General features: G+C 42.4%; 1 pseudogene; it reads right to left on the bottom strand.

The window, feature by feature from the left end:
- The window catches only part of LOC126195167 (twinfilin-1-like), a 111,531-nt pseudogene that overhangs the window by 55,799 nt on the left and 28,934 nt on the right, over positions 1-26,798 (bottom strand).

The following is a 26,798-nucleotide window of genomic DNA, read 5'->3' as shown; positions in this document are numbered from 1 at the left end:
TCCACTATTCCAAAACCTTTTATGTACTTTTCAGCCTGTTAAATTAGTTCTAAGTGATCGGATTCGTTGCAACGATCGCGCACCATGAGTGCAGTCTATAATTTCAGCGAAGTCCGGTCTTAATTATTATTTTCATGGAAAGCTGCCGTCACCCGTACGCACCACGAGTGCAGTCTATAATTTCAGCGAAGTCCGGTCATTATTACTATTTTCATGGAAAGCTGCCGTCACCAAGCTTACTGTTTCCAAACTATGACCTCTGGCTATGACAATCTCAACGCTACGACTAGGAAAGGTATTTTATGGCTCCATAGATAAACTGGCAACATATCATTGAATTTACCAGCGAAATATTTTGCTTTCCTTGTCACTGTATGACGTGTTACTCCTTTGTCAGCAATTTAAAAAATGGCTCTGAGCAGTATGGGACTTAACATCTGTGGTCATCAGTCCCCTAGAACTTAGAACTACTTAAACCTAACTAACCTAAGGACATCACACACATCCATGCCCGAGGCAGGATTCCAACCTGCGACCGTAGCAGTCGCGCGGTTCCGAACTGAGCGCCTAGAACCGCTAGACCAGCGCGGCCGGCAGCAATTTAGCTTTCAAACGTTTAATACTTAGAGAACGTAACGTCACATAAAAAGGGAATACATTATACGGTAGTAGACACACTATGGAGAGAGGAAAGGCTGCTTTATGTGTTAAACTCTCTCACAGTGTGAAAAATTAGGAAACAAAAAAATTTTGGGTAGAGCAACTTATAGAAGCATAAGCGTGTGACGTTAAACTAAATAATGGTACTTTTGTAATTATAGCCTTGTATAGCTCCCCACTGAAAAATTTACAACCATTTTTCAAAAACTTGCATTCTTTATTGTGCTGTCTGTCAGACAGAGGAAAACAAATTATTGTATTTGGGGATTTCAATGTAGATTTTCTGAAAGAATCCGATAGAAAGGTTGACCTTGAAGTATTACTTGATTCTTTCAAATTGACATCATTTTCTTAGACCAAGATAAATTGAATCAAATAAAAATTTTTCCTGTTAACAATGGTCTGCCTGATCAGGATGCACAGCTGGTTACAGCATACGATATAACTCAATACAGTAATGGAAAACATTTCTCAAAAATATCGCGTTCAATTAATGATTTAACAATTGAAAATTTTAGGGTAAGCTTGCAACAGCTGGGATGACGTGTACAGGGAACCTGATCGTAATTTAAAATTTAACCTAGTTCATAATACCTTTGTGAGTATATTTGAAAACAGTTTCCCTCAGAAAACAGTGCAACGTATTTGTTAGAAACCATGTAAAAAACCATGGCTTACTAAAGGGATGAAAATATCTTATAAACAGAAAATTGAAATGTATCTTATTGCTAGGAGGATTAATGATCCTGAAACAGTGAAACATTATAAAAACTACTGCACTGTATTAAGAAAAGTTATTAAAAATTCCAGAAGTATGTGCATTATATCTGAGATTAGGACATCTGGTAATAAAATAAAGACAATTTCGAATATTGTTAAAAGTGAAACAGGACAACCGCGAGCACAGGAATACCGTATTTCTGTCAAACTCAATGAAAAGTTTGTTAGCAAGAAGTCAGAAGTATAAAACATTATTAATAATCATATTTAAGTGTTGTTGTTGTGGTCTTCAGTCCTGAGACTGGTTTGATGCAGCTCTCCATGCTACTCTATCCTGTGCAAGCTTCTTCATCTCCCAGTACCTACTGCAACCTACATCCTTCTGAATCTGCTTAGTGTATGCATCTCTTGGTCTCCCCCTACGATTTTTACCCTCCACGCTGCCCTCCAATACTAAATTGGTGATCCCTTGATGCCTCAGAACATGTCCTACCAACCGATCCCTTCTTCTGGTCAAGTTGTGCCACAAACTCCTCTTCTCCCCAATCCTATTCAGTACCTCCTCATTAGTTATGTGATCTACCCATCTAATCTTCAGCATTCTTCTGTAGCACCACATTTCGAAAGCTTCTATTCTCTTCTTGTCCAAACTATTTATCGTCCATGTTTCACTTCCATACATGGCTACACTCCATACAAATACTTTCAGAAAAGACTTCCTGACACTTAAATCTATACTCGATGTTAACAAATTTCTCTTCTTCAGAAACGCTTTCTTTGCCATTGCCAGTCTACATTTTATATCCTCTCTACTTCGACCATCATCAGTTATTTTGCTCCCCAAATAGCAAAACTCCTTTACTACTTTAAGTGTCTCATTTCCTAATCTAATACCTTCAACATCACCCGACTTAATTCGACTACATTCCATTATCCTCGTTTTGCTTTTGTTGATGTTCATCTTATACCCTCCTTTCAAGACATTGTCCATTCCGTTCAACTGCTCTTCCAAGTCCTTTGCTGTCTCTGACAGAATTACAATGTCATCGGCGAACCTCAAAGTTTTTATTTCTTCCCCATGGACTTTAATACCTACTCCGAATTTTTCTTTTGTTTCCTTTACTGCTTGCTCAATATACAGATTGAATAACATCGGGGAGAGGCTACAACCCTGTCTTACTCCCTTCCCAACCACTGCTTCCCTTTCATGCCCCTCGACTCTTATAACTGCCATCTGGTTTCTGTACAAATTGTAAATAGCGTTTCGCTCCCTGTATTTTACCCCTGCCACCTTTAGAATTTGAAAGAGAGTATTCCAGTCAACATTGTCAAAAGCTTTCTCTAAGTCTACAAATGCTAGAAACGTAGGTTTGCCTTTCCTTAATCTTTCTTCTAAGATAAGTCGTAAGGTCAGTATTGCCTCACGTGTTCCAGTATTTCTACGGAATCCAAACTGATCTTCCCCGAGGTCGGCTTCTACTAGTTTTTCCATTCGTCTGTAAAGAATTCGTGTTAGTATTTTGCAGCTGTGGCTTATTAAACTGATTGTCCGGTAATTCTCACATCTGTCAACACCTGCTTTCTTTGGAATTGGAATTATTATATTCTTCTTGAAGTCTGAGGGTATTTCGCCTGTTTCATACATCTTGCTTACCAGATGGTAGAGTTTCGTCAGGGCTGGCTCTCCCAAAGCCGTCAGTAGTTCCAATGGAATGTTGTCTACTCCGGGGGCCTTGTTTCGACTCAGGTCTTTCAGTGCTCTGTCAAATTCTTCACGCAGTATCGTATCTCCCATTTCCTCTTCATCTACATCCTCTTCCATTTCCATAATATTGTCCTCAAGTACATCGCCCTTGTATAGACCCTCTATATACTCCTTCCACCTTTCTGCTTTCCCTTCTTTGCTTAGAACTGGGTTTCCATCTGAGCTCTTGATGTTCATACAAGTGGTTCTCTTATCTCCAAAGGTCTCTTTAATTTTCCTGTAGGCAGTATCTATCTTACCCCTAGTGAGATAAGCCTCTACATCCTTACATTTGTCCTCTAGCCATCCCTGCTTAGCCATTTTGCACTTCCTGTCGATCTCATTTTTGAGACGTTTGTATTCCTTTTTGCCTGCTTCATTTACTGCATTTTTATATTTTCTCCTTTCATCAATTAAATTCAATATTTCTTCTGTTACCCAAGGATTTCTATTAGCCCTCGTCTTTTTACCTACTTGATCCTCTGCTGCCTTCACTACTTCATCCCTCAAAGCTACCCATTCTTCTTCTACTGTATTTCTTTCCCCCATTCCCGTCAATTGTTCCCTTATGCTCTCCCTGAAACTCTCTACAACCTCTGGTTCTTTCAGTTTATCCAGGTCCCATCTCCTTAAATTCCCACCTTTTTGCAGTTTCTTCAGTTTTAATCTACAGGTCATAACCAATAGATTGTGGTCAGAGTCCACATCTGCCCCTGGAAATGTCTTACAATTTAAAACCTGGTTCCTAAATCTCTGTCTTACCATTATATAATCTATCTGATACCTTTTAGTATCTCCAGGGTTCTTCCATGTATACAACCTTCTATCATGATTCTTAAACCAAGTATTAGCTATGATTAAGTTGTGCTCTGTGCAAAATTCTACCAGGCGGCTTCCTCTTTCATTTCTTAGCCCCAATCCATATTCACCTACTACGTTTCCTTCTCTCCCTTTCCCTACACTCGAATTCCAGTCACCCATGACTATTAAATTTTCGTCTCCCTTCACTATCTGAATAATTTCTTTTATTTCATCATACATTTCTTCAATTTCTTCGTCATCTGCAGAGCTAGTTGGCATATAAACTTGTACTACTGTAGTAGGTGTGGGCTTCGTATCTATCTTGGCCACAATAATGCGTTCACTAAGCTGTTTGTAGTAGCTTACCCGCACTCCTATTTTCCTATTCATTATTAAACCTACTCCTGCATTACCCCTATTTGACTTTGTGTTTATAACCCTGTAGTCACCTGACCAGAAGTCTTGTTCCTCCTTCCACCGAACTTCACTAATTCCCACTATATCTAACTTTAACCTATCCATTTCCCTTTTCAAATTTTCTAACCTACCTGCCCGATTAAGGGACCTGACATTCCACGCTCCGATCCGTAGAACGCCAGTTTTCTTTCTCCTGATAACGACATCCTCTTGAGTAGTCCCCGCCCGGAGATCCGAATGGGGGACTATTTTACCTCCGGAATATTTTACCCAAGAGGACGCCATCATCATTTAATCATACAGTAAAGCTGCATGCCCTCGGGAAAAATTACGGCCGTAGTTTCCCCTTGCTTTCAGCCGTTCGCAGTACCAGCACAGCAAGGCCGTTTTGGTTATTGTTACAAGGCCAGATCAGTCAATCATCCAGACTGTTGCCCTTGCAACTACTGAAAAGGCTGCTGCCCCTCTTCAGGAACCACACGTTTGTCTGGCCTCTCAACAGATACCCCTCCGTTGTGGTTGTACCTACGGTACGGCTATCTGTATCGCTGAGGCACGCAAGCCTCCCCACCAACGGCAAGGTCCATGGTTCATGGTAGAGAAAATAGGATCCAGCTACTCATTAGAAAATGCAAAGCATTATATGGAAGAGGCACTACCTACGCAATTTGATGAAACTGAAATTCAACCCATCTCTCCGGCTGGAATAAGGAAAAATAATAAATTCGCTCAAAGTGAAAGCTCACATGGAACTGATGGCATTTCCAACAGAGTACTAAAAGCTTGTTCCCAACAAATAAGTAGGATTCTCAGCCACATATGTAGTAGCTCACTGAAACAGGGCATTTTTTCAGATAGATTGAAATACGCTATTGTTAAACCATTGCATAAGAAAGGGGATACGTCCGATGCTAACATTTACCGCCCAATCTCACTTCTGACAGCTTTATCCAGAATTATTGAAAAAATAGTGTAAAGAAAACTTGTGTTAAAGTGACACGTTCCACATCATTACGAAATGTCGTATTCATGATCTCTGGAACAAGGATTAATGAATGAACGGAGAAGATTCAGAAACGAATTAGCATCACACGGACGAGAGCATCAAATACAGTATCACTAACAATGAGAACCATGAATGGCTAACTACAGAACCTAAACATGTCCATAATTTTCAAAATGCGTTTTATTGTATCAAAGAAGTCCTGCCAGGTAGGTGCATCGTTTGCTACATGTACGGAACATATCCATAGTGAATACAGAGTGCTTGTAACAACAGGTGTACTTCAATGCTTACTGCAGGAAGGGAACATGTCCTGGGCGCTTTCCCTTTCTGCTGTAAAGAACATTTCCTGTAGGCAGCGATATTGCTATGTCAATGAGGTGATATGCCTCACACTGAATTCTTCGCAGAAGAAAGATAAATTTAGTGTTGTTCTCATGAGAACCAAAGATTTTGAATTCTATAACGAGTGGCCTAAATTCTATAACAAACTTGTCTATAGTTACGGTTCTTACGGAAAAGATTATCCAAAAGAGCAAAAGATCTCTTTTGTCATACCAAAATAGCATCACTTTAGGTTCAGGAGAGATACACCACAGGCAGCTCATAGTAAAATAAACATCCATGGCCAACGAGCTGAATCACTTATATATAAAGAATTCTCAGATGAATGAAGAAATTCCCAAGGGACCTCCCGGAAAAGCTAGACTACACATAAATGTCTTTAAAATGGTAGATATTGAATACGTTTAACTTATTTATCGGAAGAAAAGTTGCAGAGTTGCAATGAAATTTAGACGTATCCGACCACAAAGAGAGTTGAAACAAAAGTTTTCTGTTGTAATAACTTTTAACGTATTTAGCTTGTGAAATATATGTAAAATAAATTTGTGTCCTCAAAATACAAGGCTTTTAATTTATACACATCCGGAGAAACGTCATTACACCTGGAAGGAAGTGGCGAATCTGATCTGATAACGGAATATACCACCTGGGGGATAGTAGATATATTGATAACGGTTTCAACGTCGTCCGCCAACAGGTAGCGTAGTGGCATAGCTGCCAGGGTGCCGTCTGTGTCTACCCTTTAATGGGGAACACACACAACCAGAAGGCTCAGTGTGGCACAAACGTGTGAAGAAAGAAGGCAATCATACCGTGGACACGCACTCGTGCTTTCTACATCCAACTGAGCGAGAGTGAAAGGAGCCAACTTGTACGCATCACACTGGCGAGATGGTCCTCTCGGAGAACTGTCACACGTGTTGCAGATGCTGCATCACTTGTGGAACTATGCTGGTATTAGTGATCACGTAAACACTCTCACAGCCGTAGTCGAGGTTCTGAACGTCCAGGCAGCACACACGTCCACCAGGATCGTCATATTGTAAGGGCAGCAGTGGCAGACCGTACAGCTCCGTCAGCACAGGTAAGGGAGTTTGTGAGCCTAGACGTTTCAGTACTAACCGTCACGGGTTCACTTGCAATGGCGAGCCGTGGTCTTCGGCGATGAAAGTATATTCTGGCAATGAAAATCGTGTGCTGAGTTCGAATCTCGATCCGGCAAACAATTTTAATCTGCCAGGAAAGTTTCATGTCAGCGCGCACTCCACTGCAGAATGAAAATTTCATTCTGGAAGCAGATTCTGCCTGCATGCCAGTGATGGCCGTTTGCGCGTCTCAAAGAGTGCATTCGCCCAAAACACACTGGGCCCACATCAAGCCTTATGGTCCGGAACGCGATAAGCTACAACAGTTGTTCACCTATGGTATTTTTGGAGAGGACGCTAACCAACGCTCGGTACGTGCAAAATGTTGTTAGACCGTTCTTTTGCCGTAATCGCAACAGAAAGGTGATGCGTTGTCACAACAGGATCATGCTCGCCAACACATTGCCCGTCAATCTCAACGTGCTCAGAAAGACGTGCAGCAACTTCTCTGACCATCAACAGTTCCGTACTTGTCTCCAATCGGGCACGCGTGTTATGCGATCAGGCGAGAAGAGACTCGATAGACCCGTCAACCAACAACGCTTACGGAACTACTAAACCGGTCGAGCAGGCATGACTTAGCGTATCCCAGGACAGTATTCTCCATCTATACGATCGCCTGGATGGCGAGGTTAGCGCCTACAGTGCCGCCTGTGGACGCAACACCACGAACTAATATGGATCTTCCAGCAACTATCGATACCTGGGACCTCAGAACCGCATGTGATACTCATCTGTAAATGTAATCATTTCATGTACTCCATATGCACTGTTGCAACAATGAATCTTAGTGAATTGGAAACATCTAAAATGGAGTACCATAAAAAGAAGAAAGAGAGAAATTAAAAATACAAAAAGCTAAGTGTAGTACAAAATTCGGTAAGAAATAATTACACACATCAAAAAAAGTTTTGCATCACCCAGCTTCCCATAATTTCTGAAGACAGACGTTGACTGTTGATATTGTATCACAGACACAGTCCCTTTGACTGTTCACAGATGTCACTAAACCCACCCAAAGATGTAAACAACCATGCATGAGCAGCTCCTCTTAGACGAAGGGTGTCCGACAACCGATCAGTTCCAGTCATTCCACCAGGAAGGCTGTACACGGCTGGGGCTTTTATCTGTAGTTCATCCATGCCTAGAAGGTCAATACCGGTGTTCTATCACGTCCGCTTTGATACTTTGTGCCAGGAAGGGCTCTCAACAAGGGAAGTGTCCAGGCGTCTCGGAGGGAACCAAAGCGATGTTGTTCAGACATGGAGGAGATACAGAGACATTAGAACCGTTGATGACATGCCTCGCTCAGCACACCTAAGGGCTATTACTGCAGTGGATGACCGCTACCTACGGATTATAACTCATAGGAAGCCTGACAGTAACGCCACCGTGTTGAATAATACTTTTCGTGCAGCCACAGGACGTCGTGTTACGACCCAAACTGTGCACATTAGGCTGCATGATGATCAACTTCACTCCCGACTTCCAAGGCGACGTCCATCTTTGCAACCACGACACCATGCAGCGCGGTACAGATGGGCCCAACAACATGCCGAGTGCACCGCTCAGGAATAGCATCACGTTGTCTTCACAGATGAGTGTCGCATATGTCTTCAACCAGACAATAATGTTCGGAGGCAATCCTGTCAGGCTGAAAGCCTTAGACACATTGTCCAGAAAGTGCAGGAAGGTGGAGGTTCTCTACTGTTTTGGTGTGTCATTTTGTGGGGCCGACGTACGCCGCTGGTGGTCATGGAAGGCGCCGTAACGGCTGTGCAATACGTGAATGCCATTCTCCGACCGACAGTGCAACCATATAGGCAACATATTGGCGAGGCACTTGTCTTCATGGACGACAATGCGCGCACCCATTGTGCACATCTTGTGAATGACTTCCTTCAGGACAACGACTTTGCTCGACTAGACTGGCCAGCATGTTCTGCAGTCATGAACCCTGTCGAACATACCTGGGATAGATTGATAAGGGCTGTTTATGGATGACGTGACCCTTCAACCAGTCTGAGGGATCTACGCCGAATCGCCGTTGAGGAGTGAGACAATCAGGACCAACAGTGCCTTGATGAATTTGTGGGTAGTATGCCACGACGAACACAGGCATGCGTGAATGCAAGAGGACGTGCTACTGGGTATTAGAGGTACCGGTGTGTACAGCAATCTGGACCACCACCTCTGAAGGGCCCGATGTATGGTGGTACTACATGCAATTTGTGGTTTTCATGAGCAATAAAAAGGGCGGAAATTATGCTTTTGTTAATCTCTATTCCAATTTTGTGTATACGTTCCGGAACTCTCGGAACCGAAGTGATGGAAAACTTTTTTTGATATGTATATCTAAAGCACCGTACCACTACATATTTTGAGGAAAAATACAGAGTCATTTTGCTTTAGAATTTTTGCATAAAGCAGTTTTCCGTCTGTCCTGCAACATTTGAAAAGTGAATTTGCTCTCTTTCTGCAGTTAGCAGTTCATATACTGCATCTGAATATTTGCTCTAAATAACGATGGTCAATGTCTCTGCCAAAAATCCACAGTGACAAGAAACCAGAAACACAATAAGGCGTAAAAATTTCTTTACGGTTCAGAATAAAAAAAGAATGAGAGAACCTCTCCAAATAACTTCCCAAAATGATTTTAGGCCTTGTACTCAGACCTGGCATTATGGCGTTAGCAAGATTATGCAGGGTTCATAACTCACTCTGCAGAAGGAACCAGGGCGGTAATTACAGCAAGATCATATCGAAGGCAGCAAAATATCCCTAGGGTTTGCTTTTAGACGCGCTTACCTCGTATGGTAAAATTACATAACCTGGCGGTTAAGTACATACTACAGCACAACAGACATGCAGTTATAAATAGTCAACCTTGGACAGAGCAAGAACGAATGGACACACGAATAACATTGTCTCCTCTTTCCCATAAGCCATTACCAGTTGTGTAAGGGTTGTAAGCTGACGACCAGCACCAGAAACGAAAGAAGCACTGTATGACAACAATCTCACACAAATGAAGACGCTGCGCAATTCGTGCCTTCCACGAACTGCCAGGAACACACTGCCCCATAGCAAACAGCATCGGGCGTGCCGTACTTTCACTATTCGGACAGCACACACTTATTATTAGCCGCTGCGTAGACTAGGGTTATCCAGGCGTCCCGTCTAATCCGCCCCTTTCGGATGCTCTGTGGTACTCTAGGGTTCGCTATCACGTTAGTCACTCGGTCGCACTGCCAGATCTGCCGATGTGTCCAGCTGGTCTCGCCTGCCGCACTGCGCCGGTGCTGCTGTCGGGGTGCTCTCGCGAGCAGCGCCCTCAGGGAGCCATCCTGAAACGGCCGCTACTCTCTTCGCACTGCTTCTCAAACTGCCGCAGATGAGGGTCGTCCTGTGATGACACACAACAGAAGCGGTTCACTCAAACAATACTCTGTTCCCATATAAGAAATAGTTTTCTGGTGCCCATTCTGATTGGCTAGATGTTAGCATGATTTCTATTTACCACAGTGGTAACTGACGTGAAACTATGTCCTATGAAGCAAGGTCAAGAGGAGGTATGCTTTATCTTAAGCCCAACTTCTTGCAGCTTCTAACGATGGAATCTGATGTGAGACTCCCATATGAGGTAGCGAAGGTAATGGTGTGAAAGTAAATGATATGTGGATTCTGGTACTGAAGGAAATGTGTAACAGCCTTCCTCCGCGGGATGATACTAACAGCGGAGGACAGGAACCGGCAATGGCTAACTGCACTAGAGTTTCCAAAACATGCCACATCGTGCCTCTGAGTGGGACCACGCGGAAACGATATTTTGTTTCAATTATCAGCGACCACGGTGTGCATTGGACCTTAGAAAAAGCTACATCTATCTACATCTACATCTACATCATACTCCACAAGCCACCTAATGCTGTGTGGCGGAGGGAACTTTCGATACCACTATCTGATCTCTCAAACCCTGTTCCACTCGCAAATAGTGCGTGGGAAGAATGATTGTCGGTAAGTCTCTGCATTGGTTCTAATTTCTCGAATTTTCTCCTCGTGGTCAATGGACGAGATGTATGTGGAGTGAAGTAATACGTTGTCCGATTCCTCCTCAAAAGCGCTGTCCCGAAATTTCAAAAGTAAAACTCTCCGCGACGCACGACGCCTCTCTTGTAGCGTCTGCCAGTGGAGTTTGTTTAGCATCTCCGAAACGCTCTATCGCCAGCTAAACGATCCCGTGACGAAACGCGCCGCTCTTCGTTGGATCTTCTCTATCTCCTCTATCAGTCCTACCTGATAGCGTCTGCAGGTACATCAATACTACTCAAGAATGGGGCGAACAAGCGCCTTATAAGCCACTTCTTTCGTGGATGAGTTACATCTCCGTAAGATTCTTCCGATGAATTTCAGTCTGGTGTCTGCTTTTCCCACTATCTGTTTTATATGGTCATTCCACTTAAGGTCGCTCTGGATAGTTACGCCTAGATATTTTACGGCAGACGCTGTCTCCAGTTGTTTCTCATCAATAGTGTAGCTGTACAGTAGTGGATGTCTTTTCCTACGTATGCGCGATACGTACATTTATTTACGTTCAGGGTCAACTGCCAGAGTCTGCACCATTCATCAACTGTCTGCAGGTCGTTCTGCACATCTTCAGGCGATGCTACTTTGTACAGACAACTGCATCATCTGCGAATAGCCTTAAAGAGCATCCGAAGATTTCTACTTGATCGCTTATACATATTGTAAACATAAAGGTCCTACCACACTTCCATGTGGTACTCCGAGTATTACGTTTACATCTGTCGATTTAGCTCCGTTAAGAGCGACGTGTTGAGTTCTATCTGCAATAAAGTCTTGAATCCAATCGCAAGTCTACTATGATACTCCGAAAGCTCGTATTTATTAAACGGCAATGCGGGACGGTGTCAAATGCCTTACTGAAATCAAGGAACACGTCATCAACCTGAGCGTCGTTGTCCACTGCCCTGTGGATCTCATGGAGGAACAGAGCGATCTGAGTCTTGCAGGATCTCTGTTTGCGGAATCCATGTTGATTTTTAAAGAGGATATGTTCATTTTCAAAAAACGTCATAATTCTTGAGCATAAAACATGTTCCATAATTGTACAAGAGATTGACGTCAACGATATAGGTCTATAATTGTGTGGAATTGTCTCACGGCCTTTCTTAAAAACCGGAACGACCTGGGCTTTTTTCCTGTCGTTAGGTAACTTTCGTTGCTCAAGCAATCTACGACAAATTACTGCTAGAAGGGGACGGAGAAAGTTCTTTCGCATAATCTTTATAGAATCTTATAGGTATCTCACCTGGTCCTGAAGCCTTTCCACTACTAAGCGATTGTAGCTGTTTTTCAACTCCGCGATAGGTTATCTCAATATCTGCCATTTCGACGTTCCTACGACTATTGAAAGGAGGGATAGTGTTTCCATCTTCCGCGGTGAAACAACTTCGTAAGTCCGCATTCAGTATTTCGGCCTTCTCTCTGTTATCTTCCGTTTCGGTGCCAGTGTGGTCGCTGAGAGACTGAACAGATGATATTGACCCACTTACTAATTCTACATACAATCAAACTCTCTTAAGGTTTTTACTCAGGTGGGTTGACAGTGTCTTACTTTCAAAATCATTGAACGCTTCTCTCATTACTCTCCCTACGCTCATTCCGCTTTGTTCAGCTTTTGTTTGGCAGATAGGGTTTTACTTCTCTTGAAACTGAGATAAAGTGCTCTTTGTTTTCGTAGTGCTTTTCTAACACGACTATTAAACCATGGTGGATCTTTCCCATCCCTTAAAACCTTACTCCGAACATACTTGTCTAGGGCATATTGAACAATGCCTTTGAATTTTTCCCATTTGTTCTCCATGTCTTGGTCCTCATCACTGAATATTTGATGCTGACTGCTGAGATATTCTTCAATTTGTATCTGGCATCCTTGCTGAGCAAGTATATCTTCCTGTCTTCCTTAATATAAGATTCCTTGTAGGACCCGTCGTCATTGATGCTGTCACAGCCTTATGATCACTGATAACTTCCTCTACGCTAACTGATTCGATCAGTTCAGGACTGGTTTTTCTTTTTTTTTCGGACAAGACATCCAGAACAATGCCATACGAATCCCTGTCTCTGGCACAAATTTTGATGGCATAACACTGCCAGTCTATACCTGGCAAGTTGAAGCCACCCCCTATTACAACGGCATGATCAGGAAAATTTCTAATGATATTCTGCAATTTCTGTCTGAAGCGCTCTACAACTACAGCTCCTGACTCAGGTGATCCATAAAAGTGTCTGATCACCATTTTTGACTGTTCTTTGACACTCAGTTTCACCCAGATTTATTCACATTCGGAATCCATGATAACCTCGCTAGATTGTATCGAATTTTTTTCTGTAATAAACACGCCGCCACCATCGGCGACTAACCTATCTTTACGATTAACATTCCAATCTGAACTTAGGATTTCATTGTCATTGACGTCTGGTTTCAACCAGCTTTCTGTTCCCATTACTATCTGTCCATTACAACTTTCAGTAAGCGATACTAATTCTGGGACCTTTCCTTGGATGCTCCTGCAGTTTACTAAAATCATATTAATCTTTTCTGTCTGTGATCTGCGAGGATCAAGATTCCCTTAGGTCACTGTGGCTGACTTAACAGGCAAATCCTCTTTGATCCCAATGGTGGGGTTATCTAACCTAAAAGAGCCCTATGTGCCAGCCACGCCGGCCGATGTGGCCGAGCGGTTCGAAGCGCTACAGCCTGGAACCGCGCGACCGCTACGGTCGCAGGTTCGAATCCTGCCTCAGGCATGGATGTGTGTGATGTCCTTAGATTGGTTAGCTTTAAGTAGTGAAACGTCGCCTTAGAAAAATTTACCAATTACTGTGCTGATACACCTCTTACGTTATTTGATTTTCAAACAGCTGAGCAAAACTGAATGTACTCATACATTTGTCTCTTTACTTATTCTGATCATCACTAAACTGACACACAATATTTTTAGCTCAACGCAATCTGACTATCAATAATCTCTACAAAAGAATAGCCCTGACTAACAATAACCTATACATTTCATGAATCACTTACAGAAATCTTCGTTACTCGAACTACTGAAATACAGCGAGCGCCAATACTGTCAACTAAATAAAAGATTCTAACTACTGAAGGGACTAACTACTGATAGGCATAGTTAGAAAATGAAAAAATTTGATAGAGAAGAAACAATGTACTTACCTTAATAATGTTCAAAAGTCATATATATATATATATATATATATATATATATATATATATATATATATATATATATATATATTCTAACTATGCCTATCAGTAGTTAGTCCCTTCAGTAGTTAGAATCTTTTATTTAGTTGACAGTATTGGCGCTCGCTGTATTTCAGTAGTTCGAGTAACGAAGATTTCTGTAAGTGATTCATGAAAGGTATAGGTTATTGTTAGTCAGGGCTATTCTTTTGTAGAGATTATTGATAGTCAGATTGCGTTGAGCTAAAAATATTGTGTGTCAGTTTAGTGATGATTAGAATAAGTAAAGCGACAAATATATATATATATATATATATATATATATATATATATATATATATATATATATATATATATATATATATATATCAGTTCATGATATCCAATATTACAAATTTACTCTTTCTGATGGGCACACGTCCAGATCGTCCGCTATTAAAATTCCGCCATCTCTCTCCCCACATCCACCACTGCTGGCGGCTCACCTCTTAACTGCGCAAAGCTACGCGCTGTGCGCATCCAACTGCCCAACACTACAATAGCGAATATTCCAACAATGCCAACCAGCCACAGACTGCGCACAGCACAGCCAGTGATTTTCATACACAGCGCTACGTGGCGTTACCAATACAAAGACCTAAACAGCCTACTTACAGTAGTTCTAAGTTCTAGGGTACTAATGACATCAGAAGTTAAGTCCCATAGTGCTCAGAGCCATTTGATTTCTTGCACGCCACGCGTACTCCGCTACGCTATTAGCCGCTTCCTGCGTGTTGTGCACGCCTGACCTATTAAGGGGAACGCTACAAGTCTGCACCCAATAGCGGAGGTAGAGAAATTCACATCCGATACCGTCGCAAAATCGCCCGAGCCTCTGGTTTAGACCTCCCACTCTGCTCCAAACCAGAGGACAGCGATCAACCCTGGGTACGATGCTACAAATAGACAGCCTAGCCTGCATCCCGCACGCGTTGCTAGTTGCCTTCACGAAATCAGCCAGCCGCCGAAAAGAGCCGAGGATGCCCTCAGACCCAAGCGGCAGGCTTCATTCATGCCGACATGTGCCACTACATGCAGCCGGTTGCGCCCAGTGCGCTCGACAGACGCCGGCAGGGCCTCCTCCACATCACGTATGAGACCTCCCGGCAAACATACCGAATGCACACTGGAGTTCTTTCCCGCGTTGCCTGAGCTCTCCCTGAGGGGCTCCATCATCCCCCTAGCATTGGAGCTCCCAATGACAAGCATATCCACCCTCTATACTTGTCCGGACTGGGCAGAAAATTCGACCGCTGACCCAACAGGTGAGGCATCCCGTGCTGGCTCAGAGTTACCATCAACACAGGGTAGCACCTCGTACCTGCTGCTGAGACGTAGGGAGCCAGCCGCACGGCCTGCTCCCTCTTTCTCTTTCCACCCAGTGACACGCGAACCCACCACTGTCTGCCACCCGCTCTGGAGTGAGGACGGACTGGTCAGATGTTGCGTATCAGAAGCCGCAGCGATGACCAGGTCACCAGGAGGTACCAAAGGTGTCGCAGATCTCGTCACTGGCGCCCCGACATCGTCGCAACTTTGAGCATTAGCTAGAAGCTTGTAGGCGGTAGCCAACGCAGTTTCCAGTTGTTTACGGGCAGCACCCAACTCTCCTTGTATACGCTCACAACAAGCACAGTCCTTAGCCATATCCTACTGTGTATAAAATAGATATAAGGTCTCAAATGGCGCTACTGAGTTTAAAATGTATACAAAAATATACCAAAGGAGAACTAAAAGTTGCTTTGCAGATTTCTCACTGTACTCTGAGAGCGCAAGCTCATTCGTCATTTTCTTGAGGCCTTATTCCCGCGGCAGTGCGGGGACGGCCTTGTTACTACTGGTTTGGCAGTGTTGGTTGCAGAGGGTGGCCGGACGCCGCCCCCCCCCCCCCCCTGCCACCAACCCGAACCCCCCAGGACGGAAACAGTGTACCCCAGCTGTCTGCGTCTAGTGTAAGCCATGGAATAGTGCGAACGTTTTTTTTTTTTTTTAATGTCTGCGAGTCTTGTAACTGCGGCGCAACGTGAGGACCAGCCCGGTATTCACCTAGGAGGATGAGGAAAACCGCATACAAACCACATCCAAGCTGGCCGGCATAACGGCCCTCGTCGTTAACCCGCCAAGTGGATTCGATCCGGGGCCAGCGCGCCTGCCCCGAGTCCAAGAAGCAGCGCATTCGCGCTCTCAACTACTCTGGCAGGTGAAAGTGCAAGCTATTGAACAGAAATAGATTTCTCTACTGAAGTTGATGTATTTACAGATATCTGTCATTAAAAATCCTGTTCACCGAATAGTTACTGCACGAGATAAACATTTAAACTAGAATGCATTGAGCTAGACTGTATGCTGTCTACTAGCACAAAAGTAAAACTTCGTGGCGTGAGGGCGTTTCTGGCGACGGGAAATTTCACACCAGGAAGGCGCCCTGCACAAGGATATTCACAAGACTTAAGCAAAAACAAAAACTATGATTAATTTTCTAATCACTAGTGTGCACCATAAAACACGCACGTGTAGTTCACTTCTTTGCAGAAGCATGTGGAAAAGAAACAAAGACTAAATTAATTTACTGTTTATCAGATAAGTACTGCTCCTGCTGTTGCGCGTCCTGTCGGCTAGGCGGCTGCCATCACCCTTAAAGATGTCTTCCACAGCAGGGGATGTAGCGTTGGGTTTCAGTAATGAATTCATCAGACACTGGCGTAATAGCCCGGAATATTTTAGTGAGCGTGAGATTTACAGCCGCGAAAGTTTGAATTTCGGAATTCGATTGGTCGACCTCGTTTTATAGGGAGAATTCTTGCAAACTATGGCTCATATATAAGTTGCAGTCAAATGAAAGCAAGACAGCTGGAACGTAATAGGATCTAAGGTCCCTTGGTGGTGTAAATAATTTAAAGCTTACGTGAATGCAATCAAAAGATATGACCATTTATGTCAGATATTTTGATACAAACTGATCGAAACATATAGGATATTTTGCGTTGAGCTACAGTCATGGAATTTGGCAAGAAGAAAGGTTTCACTGTACAAGTAACGTAAATTTGACCTGAACCATTCGAATTCTTTTTCCTTCTAATTTTTTATCCGACTGTCTGTCTCTCCGTTTGTTAACAGCCCTATTTGTTTCACCTACGGATCCTAAGTGGTGCAAAAATCTTAAGCTTCTGCGTCAATGCGATCAAAACATACTGCCATTTACCTCATATAGTTCGGCTTCTTGCCATTATCAGTACTGCTATCAGGCAAAAAACATAGAAATTATCTGATGTACAAGTAAGTTTGTAGGGAACCCTGTTTGCACGAGTGCTGCGCTTACGTATCCATATTTTTATTTCCATCTGTTTCGTTTTCATTCGATTACCCGTTATAAACAGAAAACACAGTACAAGACACATTCGTGACCCATCCTTGTGTACTGCTCGAGTGTCTGGAATGCCCTACAGGACGAAGTAAAGGAAGACATCGAAGCCAATCAGACGCGTGCTACTAAATTTTTTTATTTGTCATCAGAGGTTTCTAATAACATATGAGTATTAATAAAATTTTCAGTGACCTTCAATGGGAATCACAGCAAAGAAGAAGATGTTCCTTTCGCGAGACAGTATTGAGAAAGTTTCGAGAATGGGCAGTTGCGACGAAATGCACAACGATTCTACCTCCACCAACAAGGTAATCAGGGTTTATGAGGAACGACGTAGACAGTCGCTTCTCTTGAGAGTGGAAAAGGAAACGGAAATACTGTCAGAGGGCGGAGGTACCCTCTGCCATTCACTGTAAGGTGTTTTGCTATGTACATAGATTTCGATACAGATTTTGGTGTACCCTATCTGCTAATAAATAAAGAATTTTATTCGTATCTTTATTTTTCCAAACTACCCTCTTAGTCTGCAACGAGCCACCGGAGACCACAATTATCGTATACTAAAATACTCCTCTGAATAACCTCCAGAATGTGGTCGGTGTAATTAGGGCTCACCTTGAAGACGCCGCGCCGACTACGGCAGTCGCGCATCCACAGCTGCAGCCCCTGGACGGAGCGGTTACCCGCGCTGCCTGCTGCTGCTACACAGTATGCCGGCCGTGTAAGGGGCCGCAACCCGGCGCATGGGAATACGGCGCGGCGCGGCGCGATGCGATGCGATGCGGGCTCGCCCGATAGGCCATCGACCTGCGGTGGTCGCTGCTTCCTCCTGCGCGGAACGGAAAGGAAAGGAGGGCGTATACCTAAAATAACCCATCCAATCTGCCCCGAATGAAGATAAGGGAAGCCCTTCTGGATAATCCAATTTCTTTGAAGCGTTTCCATAGATACGCGGTTCCGCTCATTCCGCAAGAAGTATGTGCCAGCGACGCGCCTGCTGCAAGTTTGGCAGAGGGCGTGAATATCAAACAGATTAGACCGGCAGTTTTACCTCAAGGGCGGGGAGACTGCAGCCGTTTTATACACATTCGATTTCGTCTAGTGCAACTACTTGATAAGAACAAGGCAAAGAAAAAAAAACCAATATTGTCTGACTCATAGAATATACGAAAACTTTGTACGTAGAATTCGATGAACTTACATAAACGTAAAAACAACTTTTGTAACCTGAAAGATGTGTACACAAAACAGGCAAGCTTTCCCGTTCCTTATTTAACTTCTGAATACTTCTCCACAATGGGACATGTTTACACAAAATATTGTTTTCTAAAGTGAACATAGCAGGAAACATCCATACATACAGGTACTCTTAAGACGTGTTACTAGTGTTAGGATTTATCAGTCATTTGAGAATGTCCTACACTCAATGATATTTTGTATTTCTTTCAGTGAGTGATCTTCAGTATTAGACCGAACGGAAAGAGGAATATATAAGTCCGAAGCCATCGGCTTTGGTCTTCGACGTAATGGCTATTGTGAGGACACGTTTGGTGCGTATTCTGAATTGAATTTCTGTGTAGTCTTACAATCTATCGACTGTAATCTCGTTGATTTATGTATAAAGTAATCTGTTAATCTTTGTGCGGGGTTTGGAATTGCTTTTCAAGTACTAGTAGCATCGCGAAATATGGAGGCAAATGCGGGCCAAGTTCTGTTCCTGATTTTGAAGATGTGCAAAATAATGGGAATAGGCCTAGTGAACAACATGTTCCTCGCGTTCGTTTCTGTATTGTGAAACTGCCTGATGAGCTGAGGGAAGCATGAATGCCATTAGTTCTGCCAGATGGAATTAATTGCTTGCTGTTGTAAGTATAGTGCTTGTTGCAAAGAGATGACATTATGTAATGTTTCGAAGAAACGCAAGAGCGACTTGTGTGTGAGGCGTTGTGCAAAAGATCGTCTTTGGCGGTCTGTTCGTATAGGGACGCGGTTTGAGGAATCAAGGCTTCTTATTTTTTTTACTTACTTGTTTCTTTGTCTAGGATCTCCTATTTGACTTTCTACTCATGACACAGAAACAGACCGAAAAACTGTTTTAGACTGGTTTTCGTCTTGCCAGAAAGTTTGTTCCGATTTTGTTATGATGAGGGGCAAAATTGATGGGCCGAGTATTATTACAATTATTGACGAATCGTTATTTGAAAAAAAAAGGGGGGGGGGGGGGCATGATGTTGTTGGATCACGTGTGTCTGAGGGAGAGGGGCGCAGTTGTTTCAATGAATCTCTCTACTCCAAACATTATTTTTAAGGTAATTAAAGAAAGAACACTAGAAGGAGGTTTCAGTTTGTAAACAGGAGTAGCAAATGGGTCAATCATAATGTCAGATGGGTGGTATAGTTATAATGGATTATACGAAATTGGGTGCATGCATTTGGCTATGAATCATTCCGCTGAAGTTAGAGACAAAAAAAGGGGGAACGTAGAAACACAGGTGAAGGGTATTGGGGGCAATAAAAGGTGTTATTGAGCGAGCAAAAAGGAAAGTTCCAGTACCACGTAGCTATTTAGGTTAGTGTATCTGGAGGAAGAATGTTCCACAAAATCGGTGCTTAAGTTGTTTTCGGAAAGTGTGTGGAGAAAGGATGTGTCAAAGAAAGAAAGTTAAGTTTCTATTTTGGAAGGGAGGTGCATTTTCGTTTTTTTTCTTTTTAATTTTTGCATTTACTTTTATTTCGTTAATTTTGTCTCACGTTTGGTTTTCAAGAATTAGGATCTTTTTAATAGGTCGTAGGTAGCCTTGATTTCTTGGACGTCAACCTACTGGCGATACTAATATGCTATTGGTAAGTACTGGTGCGTACCTTGTTACAGTAATTTTATTTTTATATTTGTTTTATCTAAGTGACTTGCTATGCAGTGGCTCTTGCACTGTGTGCTGATGTTGGTAATTGTTTGACGTTGGTGTTAGCGAATTTGTAGATAGCAGTTGGGTACATATCGAGAAGAAGATGGAGTGGAAAGAGAGGTGTATTTTTTGAAATTATTGAAGAAGTTCCGAATTTCCGAGAGAGCCGTTACCTCGTGAGTGAACAGACCAGCTTAATACCACGATAATGTACTGGTTTAGCCTGGTACTTCCGCTGGGATGAAATGTGACGACTGGGATGAAAAGCCGACGAATCTTTCAATTGAAAGGTTATCTGTGGTGACACACTGACATGTAGCGTAACCCGACGTCTAGGTTAGATAGGATGGAATGCAACAGTTTGGTTGTAAGTTGGAGAAGCCAACGAATGTGACAGCGGAAAAGCTTTCTGTGGTGACAGACTAAGGTCCAGGTTAGGTTGGAATGCCGTAGTTTGGTGTGAATTGCCTACTAGTCTGACAGCGGTAAGGCTTTCTGTGGTCACTGGCTGATTTCTAGCGTAACCCGTGGTCTTGATTAGGTTATAATTCAACAATTTTCTTGTCGACACGAATTTACGGTACCTGGGTGAGATCTGTATCGGTTGTCGTGATATACGGCGTTCTTCACAACATTCTACCTGTATTTACTATTCGTATTTCGCCGAACATTTGTACTATGTGGATCAATTAAGAGGTATTAGTTGAAAACAGCAGCTGATATTATCTACGAATGAATATTGTCATTGGCTGACAGCATACTAACGATTTAACGTTTTGTGATACTTGTTTGACTTAGTTCGGAATATGACTCCTTTTGATAGGAATTATTTATTAGAAATATTTCGCTGTTCAGTGAATATTATGAGCTACGTTTATTCTCGACGCAAATATTATTTCCGAGTATCATCGACGCTATTTTCAAAGGTACCAAACTTTGGAAAAGTAGCTGAGCCTATCTCTAGTTTACATTTTTGTGTGATAGTTTCGACTCTTTCGTTTAGTAGCATGGTTTTTTCACTTCCGTGAACTGTATTTTGACAAAATTAATGTGTATTTTTTACTTTTATAGTTTCTTGTGCTGTCAACACATATCCGTTGTTATGGTTCTCTGTTATGGTTATATGTAGTTTCTAACAGTTCATCTACAGTACTTGTAAATCCGTAATGAAATGATCTTTATATATTTCTTTTATTAAAATGTTCGTAGTTCGAAGTTTTTGTTTTGCGATTTTGTAAATTTTTTTATTTCTATTTGTTTTCTTATGTTATTTAATTTTTTTTCTCACTGTTTCTATTACGATGGAGAAATCCATATATGACGTCACATTAGGCAAAATATTTACCTCGTTTGTCGCACGTTTACTACGTCACTTGCCGAAGCCAACGACTAGTATCGAAGACTCCTCCTTATCTGAAGGATTTTATTGGCTCTGAGCACCATGGGACTTAACATCTATGGTCATCAGTCCCCTAGAACTTAGAACTACTTAAACCTAACTAACCTAAGGACATCACACAACACCCAGCCATCACGAGGCAGAGAAAATCCCTGACCCCGCCGGGAATCGAACCCGGGAACCCGGGCGTGGGAAGCGAGAACGCTACCGCACGACCACGAGATGTGGGCTAAGGATTTTATTTTATATACAGTTGCGAGAACACTGGTTTACAGTGTATCGCTATGAAGTGTTGTGTGGCGTAAAGTTCAATTCGGAATATTTAGGGGCGACATAGTAGGTGGTGACGCTGGAATTTGTTAGAAGAGTTATATTGCTACGAGTAAAACGAACAGCAGCGATATTCACGCAATAAGTTAAGACGTATCCCGGACAATGACAGTATTCCACGAAGTACAGAATTTATTTTTCTTAATTCCAATCAATGATCACAAAGAAACTGTCGTCAGACTATTGATTTCAGTCAAAAATGGCAAGCTTGGGATATGATTAATACACCCTTTCCCTGTGAGGCAGAGAGAAGTTCCTTCAGCCACAAGCAGCTTTTACGAGACAACAGTAGACGGTTTGCTTTCGAACACCTAAAACGTAGAGCGATTCTTAAGTGTAACAGAAGGGAAGTGGAAAACTAATTGTGAGTACGGTAGCTTTCCGTAAATTAATATGAAATACTAGTTCTATTGCATGATTAGTTTACGTTTCTCTGTGAATGATTCACAGTCATTTAAGTAAGTCCTTTTTGTACTAAAACGATTCCAGTTCAGCTTCTACATCATTTTATGCGAACATGTTAGTGCATATTTTATGTGCATAGTATTGATTTTGTGCTGTATAAATGCATACGTATTTAAGGGATTGTTACTGCATGAAAATCCGAGCCCTAAGATGATAACGTTGCGGTCTACGGAATTGTGTCGTCGCTGAGTGACGGAGGGAGGATACGAGATAACTACACAAAATTTCAGTTTGATATAATGAATGGCAGTTTGCTTTAAATGTAGGTAAAGGTAAGTTAATGCATATCACTAGGAGTAACAGTCTAGTAACGATTGAATTCAGAGTAAGTAGAGCTCTGCTTGACACAGTCACGTTGATTAAATACCTAGGCGGAACGTTGCAAATCGACATAAAATGGAACGAGCACGAAGAACGGTATTAGGGAAGGCGAATGGCTGACTTCGTTTTATTACGAGAATTTTACGACAGTATAGCTCATCTATATAAGAGTCCTGGTATGGAGCAATAGCGCGCCCATTTTATAGGAGTGGAGATCGGGGCACATTTCCGCGGATTTCTTTACGGATTTTTTAAGCTTTTTTGCTTATATTAGTTGTGTTTGAAGTTGTTTAGTCTTATAAGATGGCTAGTGAAACATATATTGCTATATAGACTTCAATTCACCCGCCCCCGCCCATGAGCCATGGACCTTGCCGTTGGTGGGAAGGCTTGCGTGCCTCAGCGATACAGATGGCCGTACCGTAGGTGCAACCGCAACGGAGGGGTATCTGCTGAGAGGCCAGACAAACGTGTGGTTCCTGAAGAGGGGCAGCAGCCTTTTCAATAGTTGCAGGGGCAACAGTCTGGATGATTGACTGATTTGGTATTGTAACAATAACCAAAACGGCCTTGCTGTGGTCGTACTGCGAACGGCTGAAAGCAAGGGGAAACTACGGCCGTAATTTTTAACGAGGGCATGCAGCTGTACTGTATTGTTAAATTATGATGGAAACCTCTTGGGTAAAATATTCCGGAGGTAAAATAGTCACCCATTTGGACCTCCGGGCGGGGACTACTCAAGAGGATATTGTAATTCTGTCAGAGACAGCAATGGACCTGAAAGAGCAGTTGGACGGAATGGACAGTGCCTTGAATGGAGGATATAAGATAAACAAAACGAGGATAATGGAATGTAGTCGAATTAAATCGGGTGATGCTGAGGAAACTAGATAAGGAAATGAGACACTTAAAATAGTAAATAAGTTTTGCTATTTGTGGAGGAAAATAAATGATGGTCGAAGTAGAAAGGATATAACTGGCAATGGCAAGGAAAGCGTTTCTGAAGAAGAGAAATTTGTTAACGTCGAGTATAGATTTAAGTGTCAGGAAGCCGTTTCTGAAAGTTTCTGTATGGAGTGTAGCCATGCATGGATGTGAAACATGGACGATAAATAGTTTGGACAAGAAGAGAATAGAAGCTTTCGAAATGTGGTGCTACAGAAGAATGCTGAAGATTACATGGGTAGATCACATAACTAATGAGGAGGTATTGAATAGAATTGGGGAGAAGAGGAGTTTGTGGCACAACTTGCATAGAAGAAGGGATCGGTTGGCAGGACATGTTCTGAGGCATCAAGGCATCACCAGTTTAGTATTGGAGAGCAGCGTGGAGCGTAAAAATCGTAGAGGGAGACCAAGAGATGAATAAACTAAGCAGATTCAGAGGGATGTAGGTTGCAGTGGGTACTGTGAGATGAATAAGCTTGCACAGCATAGAGTAGCATGGAGAGCTGCATATAAAAGCAGTCTCTGGACTGAAACCCCCCCAAAAAAACATACTTGAATTTCACCATTACATTTAAGAGTGGAAAATAATTTTATACATTCCCAAGTCGAGTGCGTAAATGTGTGCCGGGCATGGGGCTAGTTTACACATCAATGGGGACAATTTACGTCTATTATACAACATAATGTGTGAACAAAATCCAGTACCAAAATTTTGAAAATGTGTTTCATTTGGAGCACATGAAATTACAGGCTTGTTTTCACCAATTAACATGGTAAAATACATATATTTTTCTTCTAGTGATGAAATCTTTTGGCGAATTCCACCTGTTACTGTAAAGGTCCATAGAGAAGTTTAAAAGTTAATTAATGCTCTATTCCCCATCACTGTCCGAGTTGCTATTAAAGAAAGTAATGTATTTCCTGTGGCATAACCGTCGTGAAGGCACCTTTTCCACGTAATGAAGGCAATGGACCCCTTCTTGATTTCTTTTGATTGGTTGTCTCGTTTCAAGCAGCAGATACAATGTCGGTTTTCAACATCTTTATCAGAAGGCAGCAAGTTATAAGAGAAACGAAGAAGAACTGAATAGGCCATTCATTAAGACGAGAATGTTTATTAACAGACACTTTGGAAAAAGTATTTTGTGAGAGGAGATTTAGAGGAAGGAGGAGATGCAAGATGACGAACGACATAAAGGGGACAGGATATTTCGCTGACCTGAAGGGGATGGCAGAAAACAGGATTGCATGGACAGTTACTGCGTGAGAATCCACCTTTGGTCAGAACACTAAAGTTGACGTCAGAAGTAGGACAATCCTCATATTTCCTTACTCTTGCTTTTAGTAATATCTTGCACTTGTCTCTGTGTTATCACAGAAATAATTGCAATGCTTCAGTTGGTTTTGAAACAACGGTAGCAACTTTCAGGCTTTTAAATTATACAAATGCACTTTGTTAAATAGAATAAGCTCCTGCAAACCAACATATGTTTAATTATTCCACATTCTAAAAGGTATGGTCACTAGGAGCTTCGATATTTGAGTATCAAAATTTTCTCACATTGCCCAAAAACATAAACATGTTCTTTACGCTAAGAAGTGTACTCAGCTGGTTCCGTGATGTTTGTGGAAACGTGCCCCTGGTTCCGCCACTCCTCAAGTGTTCGGAATCCCCAGTAGGTCAGACTGAGGAGAGATACCGAAGCAATACAAAGGCTCGCTGCTGGATTTGTTTCTGGTAGTATCGATCAACACGCACGTATTACTGAGATGCTTCGTCAACTGAAATGTGAATCTCCGGAAAGAAGGCTACACTTTTTTCGCGATACGCTGTTGAGAAAATTTAAAGAAACGGCATTTGAAGCTGGCTGAGGAACCTTTCTACCGCCGACAGCGTAAATTGCGCATTAGAACCACGGTGATAGAGATTAGGGCTTGTGTGGAGGAATATGGACAGTCGTTTTTTGCTCGCTCTGTTTGCGAGTGGAATGGCAAAAACATTGCTACTAGTAATACAAGGTACCCTCCGTCATGAAGCATACGATGGCTTGCGGAGAAGGTATGTAGATGTAGATGTATGTTATGCGCCTCCTCGTACTGTCTCGGACTTTAGTTAATAGACCATTTCATGAATTACAATACCTCTCTTGTAGCGTCTGTTGCTGGATATTTGTTGAGCTCCTTCGTAATGTTTTCCCGCCGACTAAACGATGCCGTGACGAAAAACGCAGCTCTTTGTTGGATGTTGCGTATTCCTTCAACAAATTGAACCTGATAAGTGTCGCAGGTTGATGAGCAATACTCAAGGACTGCTCGAAGAAATGTTCTGTAAGACACTAGTTTCGTCGATGAATTACTTTTCCTTTAGATTCTTTCTCTGCAACTCAGATTAACAAAAAAAAATGGTTCAAATGGCTCTTAGCACTATGGGACTTAACATCTATGGTCATCAGTCCCCTAGAACTTAGAACTACTTAAACCTAACTGACCTAAGGACATCACACAACACCCAGTCATCACGAGACAGAGAAAATCCCTGACCCCGCCGGGAATCGAACCCGGGAACCCGGGCGCGGGAAGCGGGAACGCTACCGCACGACCACGAGCTGCGGACTCAGGTTAACATTTGATTTGACTGCAATGAGTTTTGTGTGGTTATTTCTCCTTAGGTCGATATGGTTACTAATAGCTATTTACGGTAGTTACTGCTAACAACACAAATCATAAGAGATTTGTTTATAAATAACTCATCTGCTACCAGTCACTATTTTTCTTTATTTTATTTTTCGGACGACGCCTTTCGGGAAATGATCCATATTTTCAAGTGCGCACTTTAGAAAATGTGAACAAAGACTAATCGTGACTGGCAGCAGATGAGTTATTTATAAACAAACCTATTGTTT

Source organism: Schistocerca nitens, chromosome 7 (genome assembly GCF_023898315.1).
Source record: "Schistocerca nitens isolate TAMUIC-IGC-003100 chromosome 7, iqSchNite1.1, whole genome shotgun sequence".
Taxonomy (NCBI): domain Eukaryota; kingdom Metazoa; phylum Arthropoda; class Insecta; order Orthoptera; family Acrididae; genus Schistocerca; species Schistocerca nitens.
This window is presented reverse-complemented; position numbering and strand designations above follow the sequence as displayed.